Here is a 9,142-nt window from a genome sequence, read left to right as displayed (position 1 = left end):
GGAGTTCCTCAAGGGTCTGTTCTTGGGCCACTTTTATTTAGTATGATATCTTCCCTGTAGCTATTGAGTGTTTTCGGGTGAGAGAAGGGAGGATACACCCTGGTCAGGTAGCCAGTCCGTCACAGGTCACACACATGTCCAAGGACAATTTAAAGAGACCAGTTAACACAGCAGTCATGTTTTGGACTGTGAGACGAAGCCAGAACCCAGATAAAACCCACACATGAGCGGATTGAACCCAAACGTCATTCAAAAAGATCCCATGCTGGAAATCACACCCAGAACCTTCTTGCTGCAAGGTAGCAGTGCTTCAAAAGTTCATTTTTATGATGTAGAAGCTCTGCTCCTTTCTGTACTTGTAGAGCATTTTTAATTAGTCTTGGTATAAAAAAATCTAAAATTTCCATTTCCAAATGAGCTTACTGCTTTCATTTCATTATTTAAAAAACACACTTTTTTTTTAAACATTCAGATCAGACCTTACCATCTGGCTCAGTGAGGCAGGCTGAAAACTTTAGTGATAGGCACAGCTTGATTTTTGGTTGTCAGCACAGCTGCTATGTCTAACCCATCCACCAGATGGCAGTAGTTGTTACAGACTGTCCCTTTAACACATGAGTCATGAATTGGATCAGGAGGAGAGAGGGATGAGAGGAGGTGCAGATCTGGGCTCAAACATGAACGTTGAAGGTAAACCTCTGGAGTCTGGAGCCTGTCGCTGTGGCTGATGATGCTCGGATGAAGCCATCTGTCCAGATGTTGCAGCGACATCGATACGAGCGGCGATGAGCCGCAGCATCTCCTGGTCCAGACAAACTGCAGCTGCGACCATGAAATCAGGACTTACTGTAATTAGGCACTTTGAAGCGGAGATTTAATACCCAAATCTTCGTCTAAATACCAGGGGATCGGGTACAACTTGATGATAATCTGATATGCAAAACTCGGCTCTCTGTGTTTTTCCTTCTCTTCGTGGTATTTCGGTGCGGTCGAATTGAAGCTGGCTTCCATTTGGGCCGTCTGTTCAGCAGCCAGAGAGAAATACTGCGGTGCAATGCCCTCAATTCCTATTTGTAGGAGAGAGCCCAGAATGACACATGCACTTCTTGAAAGAAAAATGAGAGTCTGAGTCTAATATTACACTGTTATTAGGAGGCTTTTTAACCCTCCTTCATGTGCACATGCAGCCTGTTACAGCTGCTCCGTCTAATCTCTTCAACTTTCTGTTCACTTGTTTGGCTTGTTGCTGGTGACTTTCTGAGCTGTGGTAACTCTGAGTAATGGCTTGGACAAGAGGTTAAACTCTCAGACAAAAATATGACAGAAGTGAGCATTAGTTTACGATTGAGACATGTTGAACTTATCATACCGTGACTAAACTAACACACACTTTCCCACCGTATGGACTGCAGAACTCCAGCTCTTCTTCCTCTTCTTCTCCAGCCATGTGAAATGTATCTGTGACACTGAAAAATAACGTAAAGTTGCACTGAAATATCTGATTAATGGTAAATTTTATGAGGGGTGGATAATTCCAGGAACAGATTTAATTGAGATACTAATACAGTAAATTGAATTAAATATATCCATTACTATTAACCCTCATTTTCCAGACACTTTTTTTTTCTTTGTGCCATTACACAATGTCCCCACCACTCTCTATGACACTTGCTGTGGCCGTGCAGGAGCGTTAGAGCTGCACAATATGTGACTGATATACAGAGTCTGTGAATCCATGATACTGGAAATATGATAACTTTCCAAATATTGCATCATCCAAGCAGTGGTTTGAAGCTGCACACATGAAAACTTTCATCTTGCGCCGATGGTTGCTCTGAAGGTTTTGTATTTGTATTTTTTTCTCTTTCTGTAAATAAATTTGGACTCTTCATAGATGCACTTTTATTCTTTTATAGAGCTTGTTTTATGGATTTCTTCTTACCTTATTTGATATTTTGTGGCTCAGTCGGCTGCATTACCCTGTAAATGTTATTTATTAATTTACTGATGAAAATGACTCAGACTCAGATAATAGGCTCTTCAGCAAACAGTCGTTATCTTGAAATTTCACTCACTGATTAATTCATCTCTGTATGTTATGTACGTTTTGTGACTATGGATAAATTATGGAGCATCTGTCCACCTCCTACTGCTTTTGCAACCAATGTTACAAATGCTACTGTTGTTTACTACTTTGACTTATTCTAAATATCTCTGCTGTTGCAACTCAGCAATTTCCCAAAAGAACTCGACAAATTACATATTCTGTTCTGTTCTGAAACCATCGGATGTACAATGTGATCCCTCAGATTTGAAACAAAAGCAAACTCACTTGGACCCCCCACCATATTTACAAAAAATATTACTGACCCCAGCTCTCTTTCTACTGCTTCACAAAAGAATCCATTCCAGTCAACTGATAGATCACCTATCAATTCGTGACACAAACTAAAGATGTCGGTGGAACTGACATTGTCCAGTTTTCAGCAGGTTGTTGTTTATGCTTGGCTCTGTGTGGTGAGTTGCTGTAGGTGAGTCTTGTTTTAGCTGTATGGTTATTCTCCTTCTGGTTTAACTATACTAGTGCAAATCATTCAGTTGAAGAAACCTCAAGAGACATGATTGAACTGTAAATCTGTGTAAAGTGTCTTTGCTGGAAAAAAGTCAAACCAAGGAAGAGGTTGATGATTTTCTAAGTGAGATACTCCAAAAAACTGCATCAGTAAAGTTATCGTGAGTTGCAAAAGAGAGAGAAAGCTGCTTCCCAGTAATGGATTATTTTTTGTTTTGTGAACTAAGTGGTTCCCACTCCTGCCCTCTGTGTTGCCCTACCTTTTAATGCCCCTGGACAAGCCTTAAGTGCGGATTGAAATGTATAGTATGAGTAGGTGGATGTAAACTAACAAACTAGGCAGAAACGGTTGGCATCTGGGTTTGTTTTGCTTCGGGGTCTCGAACAGAGCTGGATTTTTGGTGACAGCACCACAGCAGTGTAAGATGAGATCCCTCCCTGTGATGAGGAGGCAAATGCTCCAAAACAAGCCTCAACCTCAACCTTCCCAAATCAACAACCCCACCAAAAAAGTAAAAAAAAAATTAGCTAAGCCTCGCTACCCCCCCAGTCCTGTCCATGTTTAATGAAGCTGAGAGATATTTATGGCTGCTCTAATCCCACCCTGACCAGCTCTGGAACTGTTTTCCTGCCTGCTCCATGGATATTACTCACTAACCCAATTTGCACTTGCTGTATGTAACACACACCAGTGTGCATAGGGAGGGGCTGCACAGGTCAGTGGCAGGCTGCTGCATGCTGGGGAGTGAGGGCGGGGTTGGAAGGTCGAATCTAAGCGGTGGAGGTCCAGAGTGCGTCACCAAACGGGCATCCGAGGAGTTCAGGGGGAGAACCAACAGCAGAGCTACTGTACCTGAGCGGGTAACGAGGTGTTGTTGGAGTCCAATTCCATCCAAACTCCTGAGAGGCGTCGTAAACACGGAGAAACCGAGAATTAACTGATATCTGAGAGCAAACAATAACACGGCTGGAACAGATGACGTAAAGGCATTAATGTTTGAAAAACAGTCAGAAATTTCTGTTGGCACAGAGGGAGCTGATTTAACATTTTATTCTCTTCTATAAACCGAATATAATGAACATAAATGTGTCCAAACAGCCAGAAGTCACAAAGCAGATATGAAGCAGAAAAAAGTAGTTAAATTTCAACGAGGAGAGACTGTTAAAGAAGGTGAAGCTGGGAACGGAAGTGAAGAAAGGACTCAGTCTGATGGAAATATGCTATAAAGTTATATTTCAGTACATCCCCACAGCAATGTTTGAATCTGAAAGCTATTATGTATCAATAAATTGATCAGGAAAACAACAGTAGTTTGTTAAAATGTTGAACATTCAGAAAATCCACATTGAGAGCCTTCATAAGGAAATGGGGAATAATATTTATCAAAAAGACAAAATGACTTCCAAAAATTAAATTGAAAGATTAAAATCCATGTAAGACACAAATGAGTTGTCAGGTTTTTAATCTACTAATATAATTTTCTTTAAAGAGACACCACTGAATGTTTGAATGGACGGGAAAATTCAGACATCTGCTTGTGATTTTGTGGATCGGCAATTCAACTGTTCTGTCTATATAAAAGAAAGATCAGTTTGTAAAACATAATAGGAGAATCAGTCCACAATAAACTGTTTGGCAACCAACACTCCCACCAGACTTGCAACCAACTTTCCAGCTAATAGAAACAGTAACTCCCATCCAGCTTACTAACAAACTCTTTATCCTCTCAGCAACCAACTTTCCAAACCTTGAAACAACCAACCAACTCTTTAGCTCATCTTCCAACCAACCTCACCTCCACCATTGCAACCAACTTTTCTTTTTTTCAGACTCCAGGAACATTAACTGCTCTTTTCTAACCATTCAGTCTATTAAACAACCAAACAACCAAATCTTCCAGCCAACCAATCCTCTTCCCTCCCACAAACCAACCTTCCAAGCCTTAAGCTAATACATCAAGCAACTCTTTACTCATTTATCAACCAACAAACCCTTGAAGCAGTCAACTCTCCTACATCACAGCTATCTTTTCAGCTGATCAACCTTCCAATAACTCTGACCCTCTAACCTCCAAACAACCACTCTCTTAATCCTCGAACCATCTTTCCCTCAACTAACCCCAAAACTAAACCTCCAACCAGCCAAGAAACCAAGACCTGTCCTCTGACCACTCACCCATACAACCTTCTTATCATCTAAACTCACAACCAAACAACTAAACCTAAAGCTAATAAACTTGCCTGCCAATTCTTTAACCATACAACAACCTTTCCAGTCAATCATATTTCCAATCCTCCAGTTCTTCATCCAACACATCTAACCGATTAACCTTCCAGCCTCCAGTCAACATTATACGTCCTTCCAGCTAAACACTCCTCCAAGTAAAGATCATTTGGTCTCTCTACTCGTTTAATTAACTTATAATGACTTAATATTGTCTTCAGGAATGTTTCTGCAGGTGAATTTTTGTAGAAGTATTTTATCATTTGTTTTCCAGTATCCTTACGTATGTGTGTGCGGTTTAACATGCATTTCATTTTGTTGCATTTTTTTCTGAAAACATGTTTGTCTTTGTGATTCATAAGGTCAACCGTAGGATGCAATTTAAAGCAAAACAAACAAACAAACAAAAAAACAACATCCAATGGAGAAAACTGCATCTCAGAGATAGAACAAGAAATAAAAATAACTAAAGTTACACATTACCCAAACCAGACTTTAAAATGAATAGTAAAGCTGCTTACATCCAGTAACAGAGGATTTAAAGCCAACCTAGTCATTTCTAGGATTTAGTTGTTTCATAATTATTTTTTGACAAACTCCTGATTGTTGGATTCAAACTGATTACTTACCAAAACAATTTTAGGGAGTTGTACAAATGACGCCCTCTGCTGGCCAAAAGCTAAATGTTTTAAAGTACAGAGTTTCTCTTCCTTCGGGGGCCAAAGATTTCAGTCAGAGTGCTCAGTTTTTGAGACTGATGAGCTGACATTTTGATTCACCTGTGACACTGAGTGACAGGTGCTTGGGCCTCTGACGAGTCTGGAAACTTTTTGTTTCTTGGTGAATCTCCAGCATTTTCTGTAAGCATTCTCTGAACCGTACAGAAATCTGCATCTGATGCGGAGCGTGAACTCTGACCCCCCTTCAGACGAGCATGTGTGATGTGAGGCGGAGCAGAAAGGTGAAAGTTTCACACCTGAGCTGTCAGGGAGCTGAGAGGTCAGGGGGCTTCGTCACGACACCGGCCTTCATGTTGCAGACCCCTGAAAAAGCCCAGAGCCCCTCTCTGTGGACTGTTGGTGCCACTTCAGACGTGCTGTTTATTTTCACCGCTTCACACAGGAATTTTCATTTATTTCATCGTCCGCTCATTTTTCTGGGGACGCTGAGCGTTGTTTAAGGATACTTGGGCTCCCTGGGCAATTATTGTGTCAGGAAGAGTGAGCTTAAACATCTGTGGCCCCTTCAGGGAGATTTAGCTGCATCAGAATGGCGCTGTGTAAAAAAAAAACCCTCTGATACGTGGCTGAAAACAAGAAGAAAACCCTCTTGTTTTTCCTTGTTTTCTACTCTGGTTTTTATCTCTCAGCCTTTTCCACACTGAGCTGCAGACTGAGCCTGGATTAGCATCATGAGCTGAGAAATACCCCCGATTACCCCCAAACACTGTGACAATTTCTGGGCCGATCTCTCTTTGTTGGAGCTGAGAGCAAGTCGAGCACACATGGGCAGTGTCAGCCATAATTAGCTTTGACAGGGGCATTTAGTGGTTGTAATTCAAATCTAATTCAGAACATCTTAACCCTGAAGTCTGTCAGGAGGCCTGAAATGGTCCCAATCAGGGCTGCGTTTGTGTGGCAGCGCGCTGATGTGTCAGGGAAACAGAAACTCTGATGCAGAGATTCATCCTGCAGCTTCATGCTTCACACAACATCATCATCTCTGGCTGTGGAGAGGAAAACACAGAGCTAATCTCAGATCAGTGGTTTAAGCAGGAATTTACCAAAAAACTCATCTTCAGTCAATTTTCTTGCCGCATTTAGGAGCTGAACTTTAACCCTAAACATCATGTGTGTGTCCAGCTGCCTGCAGCATAAACACACCTCAGAGCTGTGCTTCTGTTTTCTGTAAAGTACAGGCGATTTATTTATTCTTCCTTTATTTCACCACCAAGGGTCCTTTGAGAGCTTTTCTTTCAGCATGGTGGCAGAAAACCACCAACAGCTTCACAGAAACCATAGACTTCACTTGTTTGTGCAGATTAAAACACCATAGAGAGATATTCAGAAAAACATTTAATCTTCAGTTAAAAACCTAAAAAGGTTTGACTTCAGGGTGGCACACAGGTTTGACGCAAAGCTGATTCTGAAGGTCGATTTTCCAGCTTCAACCCAATCTAGGCTTTAATTCTACATAAAAGCCTTATCAACAAAAATAAAAGATTGGCTACTGATTGGGCAAAGACTTTTAGTTGATTAGAACAACCACAAAGTATTCCAATATGATTCTGGGTTTGTGCCAAATATGTCTCAACAGGCATTAGTGGTTTGAAGTGAATTTGCAACAATACTCTCCAAAGGGTTAACTCAGTTGTTTCTCAATTAAAACACAGTTCTGCTGTGTGAAGGAGGGTGTCATCAGTGTAGAAATGTCTCAGTTCAAATCAGGTTCTATGAAACAAAGCAGGCTGTCATCTGCATATAATCGGATTTTGGTTATTTCTAGACGCTGTTTCACTTAAAAATTTCTCAATTCAAAAGAAGTTGTGCTGTGTGAAGGAGGGTATCATCTGCAGATAATTTTTTTTTATTTAGTTTGCAATATGTATAATTTAAAGCCGTATTAAAGTTTGATATCCTGACGTAAACTTGTTTCAAATTTCATCTGTTATTTTAACTGGCATGGTATTTTTTTTGTAATTGGTGTAGTTGATTGAGTTTTAATAGTATGTGTGTGTGTGTTTGTCGGTCATCCACTGAAAATTGTGGCTCTAAAGACATAAGGACACTGGAAACCCTGTGTTTTTCATTGGATGCAGGTCTTTGGACATCATGTTCTCATTGCACAGCGTAGAAAATGACACGGCATGAGTCTGCATCTGATCCTGTTTCAGGTTCATGATGAAACGGACAAAAACTCATTCCACTGAGATCATTTCAAAGCCATTTATTTCCCCTCAAATCAGATCCTGAGTGGCTGACCGACATCAGGCCGACTGCGAGGCTTCATTTGTTAGATTCGGCAGACTTTGACCTGAATATCAATCTGCCACTTAGTGATGGGGAGACCCAGTTATCTCCCCCGCTGCTGCTGGAAGGAGCCGACTGTAAACATGATGGGGAGATTAATTCCGATTATCAGGTGTCGGGGCCCCTCGGCTCCCGCTCCTCATGTTTTCTCTGCGTTTGGGGCCTAATAAGGAAAGCAAACAGAGATATTTCAGCTGCTTTGTTGCTGATGAGGAGGAGGGATAAGGAGCGGAGGAAATGGGTCTGGAGAAGGAGGGGGGGCTCTCTCAGCGCCCTGGCAGGAGGCAGAATAACAAATGAGTTATTCTGAGGATTTGGCTAATCATCTCGGGCCGCCGCTGCCCTGGGACAACTGGACACATCCAACAGAGGAGGCGGGGAGAGAGGGAAGCCCAGCACTTGAACCACGGACCCCGGGCCCTAATTAACGGAGGGCGCAAATGAAAAGCAGCTGGAAATAATTACATAATTAAAGTGCCTTTGGGGGGAAGAAAAGCATAATTTCTGCAGCCATCGTCATAAATCTTGTGCTGTCTGACTCGATGCGTTTAAGGTGAGCTTTCCTCCTCCAAGCAGGTTCATGCATTTCTCCCAAAAACACAGGATGCCTTTGTGTTGCTCACAGAGGTGGATCCCTGTCTGCTTCAGCAGGACGAAACTAAAAATATCCAAACCAGGATCCACGCCGACCCTCTGTCAGGTGACTGATGGTGCCGAGCTGCTGTGCTGGAAGTTTACGCTACGTTTCCACTGAGTGTAAATGTGTGTGAGCCATAAAAAAAGAAAAGAAAAAAAGAAAAATCAAGCTCAAAGGCAACATTTGGTTTTACTTTGGATAATTCCTGTGAAACTCAAGTCCGACTTTTAGCTGCAGCCACCAGCAGATGAGCAATTAAGCAATTAGAGCCATTTGACAAAGTAAGCCATAAACACCTCGGCGTGCACGGAGAGCAGGCCCAGCACGATCCGGCCCCATCTTTTGTCAGCCGCTCCGGGGGATGATTAATAGTTTAATTTCTGAAAATTATTTAGACACACAAATAATTTGATCCAACGAGGAGCTATTAGCACATCTTGTAACAGACGAGCTGTGCTGATGAAAGCCTTAATTTGTTTTTAGAGCACTTACAGGGGTTAGAAAAGCCACCTTCCTCCCCATCATCAATCATGTGTCACTTAGCAGAAGTGTTACATTATGGCAGAAATGCAACAAAAAGGGCAAGTGAAGAGCATGCAGCCTGACAGGAGGCTCTTTGAATCTGAGCTCCCTGTTTTCACTCTAAAGAAAATTACAAGTAGCAGTCAGCTGAGGATTTG

Source organism: Poecilia formosa, unplaced genomic scaffold (assembly GCF_000485575.1).
Source record: "Poecilia formosa unplaced genomic scaffold, Poecilia_formosa-5.1.2 Scaffold54, whole genome shotgun sequence".
NCBI classification, from domain to species: domain Eukaryota; kingdom Metazoa; phylum Chordata; class Actinopteri; order Cyprinodontiformes; family Poeciliidae; genus Poecilia; species Poecilia formosa.
The sequence above is the reverse complement of the archived record's forward strand: the minus strand, read 5'-3'. Positions refer to the sequence as shown.